This window comes from Ambystoma mexicanum, chromosome 14 (assembly GCF_040938575.1).
Source record: "Ambystoma mexicanum isolate Mex_15411 chromosome 14, UKY_AmexF1_1, whole genome shotgun sequence".
Classification (NCBI taxonomy): Eukaryota; Metazoa; Chordata; class Amphibia; order Caudata; family Ambystomatidae; genus Ambystoma; species Ambystoma mexicanum.
This window is the reverse complement of record NC_090940.1, coordinates 462,067,769-462,080,610: the sequence shown is the minus strand read 5'-3', so window position 1 is coordinate 462,080,610 and position 12,842 is coordinate 462,067,769. Positions and strand designations below refer to the sequence as shown.

Here is a 12,842-nt window from a genome sequence, read left to right as displayed (position 1 = left end):
AATTCTTTCTGAATTCCTTCAAAGAAATCAGAGGTCGCCCCAATAATATGAGCGGGAGGAATTATTGATTGGGGCGTGGGGTTCGCCTCTCGAATTGTCGGCTCGGGATAGCGTGACAAGATGTCAGCTTTCTGGTTGCTGTTTCCGGGCCTATATGTGATGATAAAGTCGAACTCCGCGAAATACATGGCCCAACGCAGCTGACGTGGACTCAGGGTCTTGGCGGTTTTGATAAATTGTAGGTTTCGATGGTCCGTGATTACTGTTATCGTATGACGTGCTCCCATCAGATAATGCCGCCATTCACTAAATGCTGCCTTTATTGCCAGCAGTTCTCGATCTGCGATGATATAATTCACCTCGGCTGGCAGCAGCTTCCTAGAATAATAGGCCACCGGATGTAACAAACCTGTCATTGGATCCCTTTGGGACAGAACGGCCCCCAAAGCATAACTGGAGGCGTCCGTTTCAACCACAAATGGTCTGGACAAGTCTGGGTGTTTTAGTACCGGAGCGTCAGTGAAGGCCTTTTTGAGCTGATTAAAACCCTGATCGGCTGAGGCATCCCAAACAAACGGGCAACCCTTACGAAGAAGCTTCGTGATTGGAGTAACCAATGCTGAAAAATTCTTAACAAAGCGTCTGTAAAAATTTGCAAATCCTAGAAAGGATTGTATATCCTTCACATTAGCAGGGGGTGCCCAATCTAAAATTGCCTGCACCTTTTTGGTATCCATTTGAACGCCGGTTAGGGTTAGGAAATAACCTAAGAACTCCACAGTGGTACGATGAAACTCGCACTTTTCTAACTTTGCGTAGAGATGATGTTCTCGCAATTTTTGCAACACCGCACGAACATGTCGGACATGTTCCTGGAGACTACTAGAATAGATGAGGATGTCGTCAATGTACACAACAGCACATACATCTAAATATTCTCGAAGTACCTCATCCAGGAAATGTTGAAAGGCGGCGGGGGCGTTACAGAGGCCGAATGGCATGACCTGATATTCATACAATCCGAACTTGGTTCGGAAGGCGGTCTTCCACTCGTCTCCTTCACGTACCCGTACCAAGTGGTATGCGCCTCGAAGATCCAACTTGGTATAGATGACCGCATCCCTGACTTGGTCAAGAAGTACTGGGATTAAAGGGAGCGGATAACGGTTTTTAATGGTTATCCGGTTCACTCCGCGGTAATCAATACAAGTCCGGAGCTCCCCAGACTTCTTCGGTACGAAGAACAGAGGTGACGAAACCGGAGAATTAGAGTGCCGAATAAAACCACTCTTGAGGTTTGATGCTATGTATTCCCGGAGGTGGTCATTCTCAGCCTCGGTCAAAGCGTAGATGCGGCTGCATGGCAATACCGCTCCTGGCTCCAGGTCTATCCGGCAATCAAAGGGCCGGTGTGGAGGTAAAGACTCAGCAGCCTGTTTATTAAACACATCCACAAAGTCGGCATACTCTTGGGGCAGATCTTCAGGACGTACCTCTGGTTGACTGTTAGCAATGCAGATGGAGCGTATGTCCGGCAAAGCCTTTCTTAAGCAATGTTCTTTGCAATATGGAGAATTCAGGTCTATCGATCCTGAGGTCCATTGAATGTGAGGGTCATGCTTCTTTAACCATGGCAAACCCAGGATAAGCCCAAATTGCGGGGCGGCAATAATGTCAAAGGCAATCTTTTCTGTATGCCCATCTCCACACCGAAGGATTATAACACAGGTACTATGGGTAACGGGACCTGAACTAAGGGGGGTACCGTCAACTGCATGTACCAGTTCTGAGGTAGGTTTACATTGCACCGGAATTCCTAAAGTACCCACGAACTGGGCATCGATGAAATTACCAGTTGCACCCGAGTCGATTAGCAGTGTAACCTGTTTCCTCTTTGTCAAGAACTCTAAGCAACCCTTCTGAGTGATATAGGGGCCATGATTCGAATAGCCTGCAATTGGGGCCCTGCTGACTAGGCTCGGCCGGGTGACCCCCACTACCGACGAGCCAAGGCGTTTCCCTGGGTTTTTGGTTTGGCGGGGCATTCGCGAACGAAATGCCCAGCCTTACCGCAATACATACAGACCCCGTCTTTTCTTCTCTGCTCTTTCTCTTCTTTTGTTAGGGGGCCCCGGATGGAGCCGATTTGCATCGGCTCATCCCCCTCAGATTTGTCCACCGTCCCACGAGATCCTTTAAACTGGTCTAACCGTGGTACAGGACGAGATTCTCCTCTTCTCTTGTCGCCTCGCCTTTCCGCCAAGCGGTGGTCAAGACGCAAGGCTAAGTTGATCATATCCGAACACTCTCTTGGCTGTGGATCAACCTGAGCTATAAGATCTTTTAACTCGTCTTTTAACCCCTGATAAAACAGGGACATCCTCTTTTCTCTGGGCCATTCGGCTTCTGCTACTAGCCGGTTGAACTGCGTGACATAAGTCACCAGTTCTCTATTGCCTTGCCTTAAACTCAGCAATTCCCGATCCTTGCAGAGGGTGGCTGCCTGTCGATTAAAGATCTTCTCAAATTCCCCTAGAAACTCATCCCAGTCATACAGGACGGCATCGTCCTTTTGAACCAAAGGATTCGCCCAAGAGGCGGCGTCCCCTGTAAGGTACGATATCACGAAGGCTGTACGTGCTTGAGCAGACCGAAAGGCTGATGCCTTGGTGAGAAAGTGGAGACGACATTGGGTCAAAAACGTAGAGAATCTTTGCGGATCCCCTGCATATCGCTCTGGAGGTGCAAGGGGAACTATGGCTTCCGGGGTTACATGTACCTGTACCGGGGTAGACGGTTGACCAGGTAAGGGCGATGCTTGGGCAGCTAGATTCCGCACCTGCGCGGACAAAGTTGCATATTCTTGCCTGGATGCGGCTAACTCCCCTTGCAAATCCTGCAAGGCTTTAGCAATCTCTTCCATGACTTGTTGTGAGGGTTGGCTGTGCCGCTCAGGCGCCTGAAAAATACGTGGGCTTGCGCTTCTGTCAGAACACTCTGGTCCTAGGCGCAGGAGCGACGCAGTACCAACCACCCCCACTATGGTCGTGGAGCCTGCAAGTCGAAGCTTACGCAGGCTACCCGGACCAGAGCAGGGAAGGAGGGTTAGGGTCTCGTTGATTGGATAGGTTGGGGGATTTTAGGGAAACCGGATTGAGGTTTGGGTAGAGGTTGTGGATAGGACGGGGAATTGGAGGGTTGATTGTTGCACACTTTAGATTGTACTTGGTACCAAGTAGTTATTTGCACACCACCTCCACATAGTCAGACTTAGGCCCCCTCACTGCTCAATCTAACGTACAAGTCTAAGCCATGCACCTAATTCTGTCCACAACTAATTAGCATTTTCTGGCATGCAAACTTAGCTCTGGGTTTCAGTGTCCTGTCCATGATGAAGCCGTCAAGTCTTGTGGCAGGTCCGTATTGTTCAGTGCTGGTCCAAGAAGCTAAAAGAAATAACACAAGTTAGGGTGTTGCCTCTGCATTCCCATAACCTTCTCATTCATTCCTCACACGCACAAACACACAACATTCTAGCTGCCACCCGGGCTCAAATCACGGGCTTTAGAGTGTGCCAAAGTTTGCCACTCTTTGGGGCTTTTCCATTTGTTCCTGATGTGGAAAAAATGCCAGTGTTAACTCCCACAGGGGTCTTCCTTCAGACCGCCGCGGTAACTTTTGCCCATGTGTTTTCGCCTCCCGTGTGCCGAGTTTTCCCTGGTTCCAGGAGGCGGGAACACACGGTACGGTTCAGTTCCCCTCTACGAATGCAAGCGCGGATTAGCGACGCGCCTAGGACACGCCCACTTATCTTTCCTGTAGGCGCAGGGGCTAGGAATTTGCGGGCTAAAGCCCCCTGCGCTTCTCCCCCGATCCCTCTGATCCCCCAAGATGGGTTAAAGACTTATCTTGCGGAAGCGAGGGGCCGAACTGCTTTTCCGGCGGGGCGGGGCCCCTCGCGACTGATTCTGGAGGAGCTGGGCTTTGCACGTCCTCTCCTTCCGAAGTCTCAAGCGCAAGCCCCGTGCCTCGGGGCTTGCGCATGCGCGTTGATGTGCCACACCCTGCTGGACTCCTGATTGGCCCGTGGCGCCCCCGAGCATGCTGGGAGTTGTAGGCAGGAGACTGCTTCTGCTGGGAGCTGTAGTTTTTGAAGGCTGCTTTTCTGCAAAAGGGGCACAGCAGCCTTTTAAATGGATACAGCTTTCTGGACCCAACTTGTACGTGCATCACAGCCCCCACCATGCCCCTCTGCACCCCTTGTCTTGGTTTGGTCTTGGCTTTGGTCCTGACACCACCTCTCTCCAATGTAAAAGAAGTTCAACGGTTTGTAGGATTTGCAAACTTCTATAGGAAATATATCCCCTTTTATTCAGAGATTATTCTTCCCCTGACTCGACTTCTCAAGAAGGAGTATGGTTTGTGTGGGATTCTGCAGCTGAATCCTCCTTTGATACATTAAAATAATCATTCACTTCTGCTCCTATATTGGTAAATCCCGATCAAGGAAAAAGATTCATCCTAGAAACTGATGCATCCCATTATGCACTTGGAGCGGTCTTATTCCAAGAAAACTTGGAGGGGATAGAACCACCGGTTGCTTACCTGTCCAAGACCTTTAATCCATCAGAGCTGAATTATTCCGTCCTGGAAAAAGAACTTCTAGCAATTAAACAAAGTTTTGAGGAATGGAGACACCTGTTATTGGGATCTTCGCACACCATTGAAGTCAGAACTGACCATCAGAACTTAAAAGTGCTCCAATATGCTCAAACAACTAATAGTCAGCAAGCCAGATGGGCCCATTTCTTTTCCCCCTACAAAATCTTGTTCACCTTCTTACCAGGACAACGAAATCTCAGGGCTGACGCTTTGTCTCGCAAAGACCAATCTACTATCAAATTCGAAAAGTAAACTATATTTCCCAATGCAACGTTTGTGTCCGTCCTTACTGATTTTGTTCAACATATTAGACACTCTAGTAAAAACTCACCTGAATGAATGTTTAAGATTATCTCAAACTCATGAACTTTTACAGGAAAAAGGTCTGTTCTTTCGTGGACACCAGGTCTTTGTGCCTTCCGAAGATTTACAAAAGGAGGTTCTACAGATGTGCCATGATTCCTGTGCAGCCGGTCATCGAGGGATAGGAGCCACACTCGAGCTGATCCAGAGACATTTTTGGTGGCCTTCTTTACGTACGGATGTTCGGGATTATGTCACTGCCTGCTCCAAATGTCTGCAATCCAAGACTCCTTGCCAGTTCCCTATGGGATTGCTGTCTCGGATGCCTATACCGGACAGACCTTGGCAAATTATATCTACTGACTTTATAGTCGATCTTCCTGTCTCGGCATGTCAGTCCGCTATAATAGTCACTGTAGATTATTTTTCAAAAATGGCACATTTTACCCCGTTACCTGGGGTTCCTATGGCTGATCTACTGGACACCATCGTTTCTGATAGAGGACCTCAATACACCTCTAACTTCTGGAAGACTCTGTGTACTCTCTTGAACATCCGACGTGCCCTGAGTTCGGGATATCATCCCCAAACCAATGGTCAGACTGAGCGTCTGAACCAGACTCTAGAGACTTATCTACGTTGCTTTATCTCGGCAGCCCAGGATGATTGGGTGGAGCTGCTACCTTTAGCTGAGTTCGCCTACAACAACACACCTCATGCGGCTGTGAAAACCAGTCCTTTCTACTGTACTTACAGATATCATCCTTCCTTCTTACCTTGTCCCTTCTTCCACAAAGTTCCCAGGAGTGGAATGTTTGCTCACCGATATATGCAAGGGTCATCAATCTGCTCGAATGGCTTTGCTGGGGCACAAGAACGTACCAAGCGGTTTGCAGATGTACAACGCAGACCTGTTCCGTTGATAGCAGTGGGCGATTCCGTTTGATTGGCAGCTCGCTTTCTTCCTCGACACTGGTTCCCTCCAAGTTGTCTCCACGCTTTTTGGACCTTTTCGTGTGGTGGAACTGGTTGGTGATGCTGCTGTCTGTCTTTTGCTTCCTCCTTCATGGTCCAGAATACATCCGGTGTTTCACTTGTCTCAGGTCAAGTTGGACATTCCTGACCGTTTTCGACATGCCCCCTCCATTCCTCCTCCTCCGGTTGATACTTCTTTGGGGCCTAAATACGAGGTGGCGGGGATTTGTAACTCTCGGTATCGCAGAGGCCGCCTCCAGTCCATGGTGGACTGGAAGGGTTATTCCCCTGCGGACCGTTCATGGAAGCTGGCTTCTGGAGTTCATGCTCCTGGGTTGGTTCGCCGTTTTTATTGGCTTTACCCCGGTAAGCCGGGTGCCCGCCTCTGAGAGGGGGGCCTACTGTTATAAATCACTACAGGCGTTGGTGTATTTGGCATCGGAATAGATCCTGCTATGCTACCTCTTTTACCCTTCCTAACATGGCCACCAGACAAGCCCATTCCAGTGTGGTTGCTTCGATAGACTCTGCCTGCTTTGGGCTTACATGTTCGTGCGGTCATGTGACTGTATTTAGAAGTCGGAACGTGAGCACACAATGCGTCGCTACTCTTTTGAGAGACGCTCCATAGGTTCGACTCTAGGTGCTTACTGTCCCTAATTTAACATATGCTTTCAAAAACCCTACCTGCTGTAGATTTCCTTTTCTTACCTGTTGTGTGTATTATTAGATCTTTTCCTACAGATCCGCCCTCTGCCGTTCCTCCGTCAGATCAGATTCAAACCCGTTAGGGAAATCTCCTCCCCTCACCAGCCGCGGTTCTTCTTAGGCGAGTCGCTGGTTGGATCCCCTGCCTCTCCTCACCCTTTGGATCATTCTCTGTGGTTGGCGGGTTGTCCTATCATTATTGCAGATCAGGTAGGGAGTACAGGACGCACCGGTACACAATCGTTTCTCTTCTATTACGAGTAGGTTTCGTAGGAGAAGCCATTCACTTTGTTCACCGTTCCTTATAGAAAAGTTCACGTCCGGACTTGCATCCGCGCGTACAATATGTCCAAGACCTTTCAATGCCATCTCGCGTAGGTATTTGTATTCCTGTCATCTCTGAATCTCTCCCCTTTGATTGTATCTCATACTCACTACTCTTCCTATACCTACTACAGAACTTTACAAGATTCCTTTGATCCAGCATCAAAAACAGTAACTCTTCTATAAGAAGTACGAAACATTCCTTTCTCTGGATTAAATATTGCATTCTGTTTCTATATACTTATCTATTTATTTATTTCTCTTTGGTCTACTGTTAAGGAGTACTAATTCCCTGCTTCGACCAAGACTCACCTGACAAGATTCGAGGGATAGAAGTTCCAAAAGAACATCGCACCCCATTCCAGTCCAAGGGTTTTCTTCCACAGAGGGTTTCCTTGGGAGCTGTGCTCTCCTCCGCTCTGTATAACATCAGATGGCTGGCTGCAGGACTTTCAGGGGGATTTCTCATCGTCATAAACCTGCTGCCATCTGACCAGGTTAGTGGTGTTCTGGTATTATTAGTATTCATATTTGGACAGTGATAATAGTATCACCCTTTTCCCCACAACACCCACACTCATTCCTGATCACTCACCGTCCCCTTTGTTCACTCTGGCACTCTCCAAAAGCCCACCCATGCACTCTCAATCATCACAGCAGCCTTCTCCTCAGGCCTGACCACTCACTCCATGTTAATAACCAACAGCCCTCACCTCGGTTTCACCTTCTCCCTATGTTATTAAAAGTGAGCAGCAAGTCCCCTCCACTTCTTTTGCTTCCTTGCCGCTAAAATTCCAGGTGCACTGTTATACACAAGGTACCTCTTGGTGTGGACCCATCCACCATGAGTTAACACCACGTGACAACACGAGCAACACTATTGACTACACGCACTTCCTTTTCTATACCCCCAAACAACAATAAATTACCACTTGTTTCCCCCAATGGTGCAACTATACAATATCCCGGTGCTACACCCAACTCCCATCTAACGGGGTCCACATCTTACTATGCACCGTTCCCACACTAACAAACATGTGCCCACTCCCACTTGCACTCAGAGTGGCATGTATTAAAATCATATTCTACTACGGCCGATCGTCCTCCCACCCTGAGGATGCATCCTAAACACAGTCGAATTCTGGCCCTCGCCCGCTGTGGGCACGCAACCACGATGCAGTGCTTTATTCCATGGATATACTCATGTTCTAGAGATCCCCGAGTCCCCTCAACAACGAGCCTCCCGTACAGGCTCACCCCTCCCCCTGAGCAAAGGCGGCGCTTGGGACCAGGCAGACCTTTGTGAACTTGGCGTCTGCAGGGCCACCTCAGTGATGCGTGTGGATCAGGTCTTCAGATGCCGGATCTGCCCCCCAGGGAGGGTGTCCAGAATACCCTCAGTTGACCGAGAGAACTGAGGATCTCACTGGGGCCTCCAAAAAATGTTTCAGGGATCCTCAAAAAGCTTGCAATAAATAGTTACCCCAAGTGGTCCAAAAAGGAGCACACACCGAGCAAGAAGTAAGACTGTTTATTACAGCTGGGTGAGCACAAATCAAACAGAACAGTGGAACAGAACGGGTTCATGGGAGCTGACACACTGGCACACAGCGAACATTATTTTTATACTGCTAATACAATGTTCATGATGTTGGAAACAGTTGCACTTCAAACTTCACGTCTTCACAGTTCCCACTGAGGCTATTGGTTAAAATACAATGAAACATAGGGTGGTACCAGGAGAAGGAGACTACCTAAAGGAGGAAGGCAGAAAGCTAGCAAAATCCAATCATTATTTCATTTTATTTTGATTTCAATATGTAAAAAATCATTAAACATTTTAATCAGTTTTGTTATAAATACATCCTATATATCACACATCCATACATTCATTCAATCTAAATAAATTCCTAAAACATTCAATTATTTTAAGATATTGAAGCGGAATATACTATTCATTTCCAATTCATTTCGCCTATACAGTTAATAATGGTTCTCATCACGACTTCGGCGGTAACCCTTAAATCCGGCGGTAGCGCTATTACCGCCGGATTTAAGGGTCCGCCGAATCAGGGCTTTGGCGGATTTCGCCCCAGCTCTGAGCTGGGGGGAAATCCGCTGAAAATTCGTGCTATTACCGCCGGCGGGAAATCCAATGGGGCATTCCCGAATGGGCTCAGTGGCGAATGGGGACTTACATTACGGCCAAACTCGTGATCCAGCGCTATTAGCGCCGGGGAGTTCGGCGGTAGGGCTAATAGCGCCCAGGCTAATAGCGTTACCGTTACCGCCCAAGTCATGATGAGGCCCAAAGTATCGACTATTGGTGCCCATACACGTAGATATTCTTTAAAGCACAGGCTTCCCAGTTGGTAAATAGTTTCAACATGGCAAAATATATAAGTCTTCATCAGGATGGGATGAACATTAACAATTTCTAAAAACAAACAGATGAACAAAGAGTTAAAAATAATTAAACTAGCTTGCTGTCTTCCCTCACTCAGTAGTACTCACAATTGTATTGGACCAGGGGGAAATAAATCAAATCTATCTCTCTACCCATCTAGCTCATCTATTAACCCACAACTTAGGGCCCAATGTGTGCTGCATACCTAAATGCAGCAAAAAACCACAAACAATCCCTCAATAAATGTCGACAAAATTTCAACAAACCATCAAGACCAAGGTTGACCAACATACGGCCCGCAGGCTACAATGCGGCCTGCCAAGCCATTTTATGTGGCCCGCGAGGCCGTATGTTGGACAACTCTTGAGAAAAACGTTTTTTATTTTTTAAATGTGCCTGTGCGCAAAACTTTTACTTTCACTGGTGACCCCATGGGGTCAACAGAGGTAGTTACAGTCCTCAGCCACGAAGCGTTAATTTATTTATTTATGCAATGTTTGTCGGATAAAATACATTTGTCAAGAAGATCTTGGGACTTGATGATGGAGGAAGGATAGACTAATTTGTATCACGGCATAGTGAGGGTTACCTCGGGAATACCATTCGCTTTCAATGAGCGCTGGTCCATACAATTGCCCAGTACTCCCACAAACTATGAACAATGGGATTAATATAGTAGCAATTACTTTGCATTTAAATATCCCATTTTTATCCAAGCAGGACCCGCCATGCAAGAGAGGAACGGGCTCTGGCCCAGACATGCCCGTTCCTCTGTTGCATGGTGATCCGAGGGGCAAAAGGCGAGCCAAGATGAAGGGAGGAGGTGGCGAGGTGAGGAGAAGAGAGTGCTGGCCTGGGCGAAGGATTATGTGGACAGGTGCTGTGCAGGAGTTCCTCTCGATGTGGGCAGCACAGCGGATTCCTGAACCCCTGATTAGCCATGGGCCGCTGCTCAGAGGGCCATTGTGCACAGTTACTTTCAAGGTTTGTCATCTCTGGACATATGTTTAGCAGGGGATGCGGCGACACAGCCTGTCTGCCCCAAAAATCATTCTTTTGAATTGCGAATGTCACCGAAGATGAACCTTTATCAGCTGAGAAACTTAACGTTTGCAGTGCTTTTTTTCCTCGTCTCAAGACAAAGAAGAACAGCGGGAGCTCAGTTACGTTTACCTCTAAGCACAGTGCGGATTGATGAAAATGTCCATGCATTATACCAAGTACATTGGACATTATAGATGTGGCCAGTGGGGTATCAAAGCATGGCGAAAACCACATGTACAGCACAATATGTTACCCTAGTAGTGCCCCAATAACACACTGCAACCTGCAAATGGGCCTCAGTGGACCACCTGCCAAGGTTTCTGGAAGTTGCTTATGATCTTCATCTGTGATCTATGATACGATCTGATATGATAGGTTATTTATAACGCGCGTAATACCCATGCAGCAGTGATCCCAATCATAAAAGTGAAACAGGCAAGCCCAACAGGTATAACTTATTTTCACTCTTTTGGTAGCGCAGTCTGAGGGCAGCCTATACCCTTCAGGAGAGGTGTGAGCTGATACAATTGCAACACAAAAAACAATAGTACTATGTTCCCAAAATACCTTAGTTCTTGTCTTTCGGATCTTAGCAGAGCCAGGCTTTTCAGCATCAGACCAGAAGCATGGATGCCTTTGCGCTGGGCTGGGGCCAAGTCGGAGAGCAGCAGCGATGGGCCACAATGATGCAGTTCTGTTTGGCAGTGGTGCTGATTTGCAGGTAGAAAACGCTGGGAAAAGTAGGCTGTGCCAAGTGGATGGCACTGGAAGACTCAGTGACCTCTGGGCCCGGACAAGGGAATACTTGCCTTTGGCGCTGTGCAGGCTCGGCCGACACAACACGGAATATGGTTACGGCAAAGATGTCAAAGCTTCAGCATTGTCATTGAGCAGAACGTTGAGGTTCAGGGGCGGTGGAGCGTCGAGGTCCAGGATGATTATGATGGTGTCAATGGGGCCAGCGCTGAGCAGCTCCGTTCAGGAGGGCCAGGGCCCGTGTGGGGCCGACAGGCCAGTGGGCAGACTGCAACAGGTCTGCTCGAGCCATCCTTACAAATCTCGGGCTGAGCAGGGCCTGATGGGAGAAAGGAACTGCTCTACAATCTGCTCTTCTGCTGGGCTCTGCCTGCTGGAGCTTCCCCCTACACACGGGACAGGCAGCTCTGCAGACGCTCAGAGCTTCCGGGGGGTGGGGGTTTGGGGCTGGGTCAGGGCCTGCCTTCTCACCCTCGCTTAGCGGGGCTTCCCAGAACTGACCCAACCCCTGCCCTCTTGCATGCAACTCATACTTAGCTGGCAGGGGAGAATCTGATCTCAAGGGCAGATCTCCCAGGGTGAGGCTTACCCATTGCACATCGGATTTGCTGACCCCTGCTATGTTCCCAAATGCGGGATACACAACTGTATTATTTCTGGTAGTGGCGGACTGCATTATTGGTGAAAGAAAAGGTAAACTGCGCACTAGGCCTGCTAGGTTGCATACTTTAATATTGTGCTCACATAGCGTTTCTTCAATTAGGTTCACCTCTGGGTGATCGCTTTTCCACATGCGTCTTTCATCACCACAGAAGTAATGTGTATTACAGAGATAAGCTACCATATGTATTGGGCACACTGCACATGCTCAGGCAGCATCAATCATGCTTTGTACAGGACAATGCAGGTCTAAATTGGGAACAGCCAGCATAGACATGTTGCTACAGAGGCATATTTTGGGTACAACCAGCATGACAATGTGTTACATCAGTGACAGTGCTGTCTTACAATGTGGACACATTGATCATTAAAATGTGTTGTGTTGTAAAATGTTCTTTTCTGCTGTTGGTGACATGGAATTTTCATGTTCCCCTTTAGAACTGATTGTAAACTTACAGCTTTTTTGGTCACCTTTTCTGCTGTAAAATGCTCCATTTCAACCTCATATTTGAAAAAAAATTATTGGGGGGGGAAACCCCCTCAAACCCTCCCTAGAACCTTATAGCTCCCTCGCTACGCTCGGTCGCCCCCACTATTTCAGAAAAATATTAACACATAGACACTGAAAGAAATCACAAGCAACTAACCTTTGATCACTGCCCATGACACCAAAAGCTATCTTTGGGACTGCATGGATATCACTGCCTGTGATGCTATTGTGTCAAAGGTCACACAATATTGCTTTTTATTATACTGCTTTGGGTGAGGTTGTTGACTTTTGGCTCGCCGGCCCACTGGGTGACAAAGAGTTAATGCTTCAGCCCCACACTCAGAAAGGTTGGACAACCCTGATCTAGACCCTTTGCTAATTTAAGGTCCATGGTATATAGCACAAAAACATAAATTCCTTACATTTGGTGCCATATCTCACACTTTACACTCATCCATGCTCCACATCTGTCGGGACTCAATGTAATAAAATAATCGTCATACCTGCAAACCC

The 12,842-nt window shown here is 47.9% G+C and overlaps 1 pseudogene; it reads left to right on the top strand.

The window, feature by feature from the left end:
• The first annotated feature begins 11,708 nt into the window (after positions 1–11,708).
• On the top strand, positions 11,709–11,855 carry LOC138527720 (U1 spliceosomal RNA; annotated as a pseudogene).
• Positions 11,856–12,842: the final 987 nt, after the last annotated feature.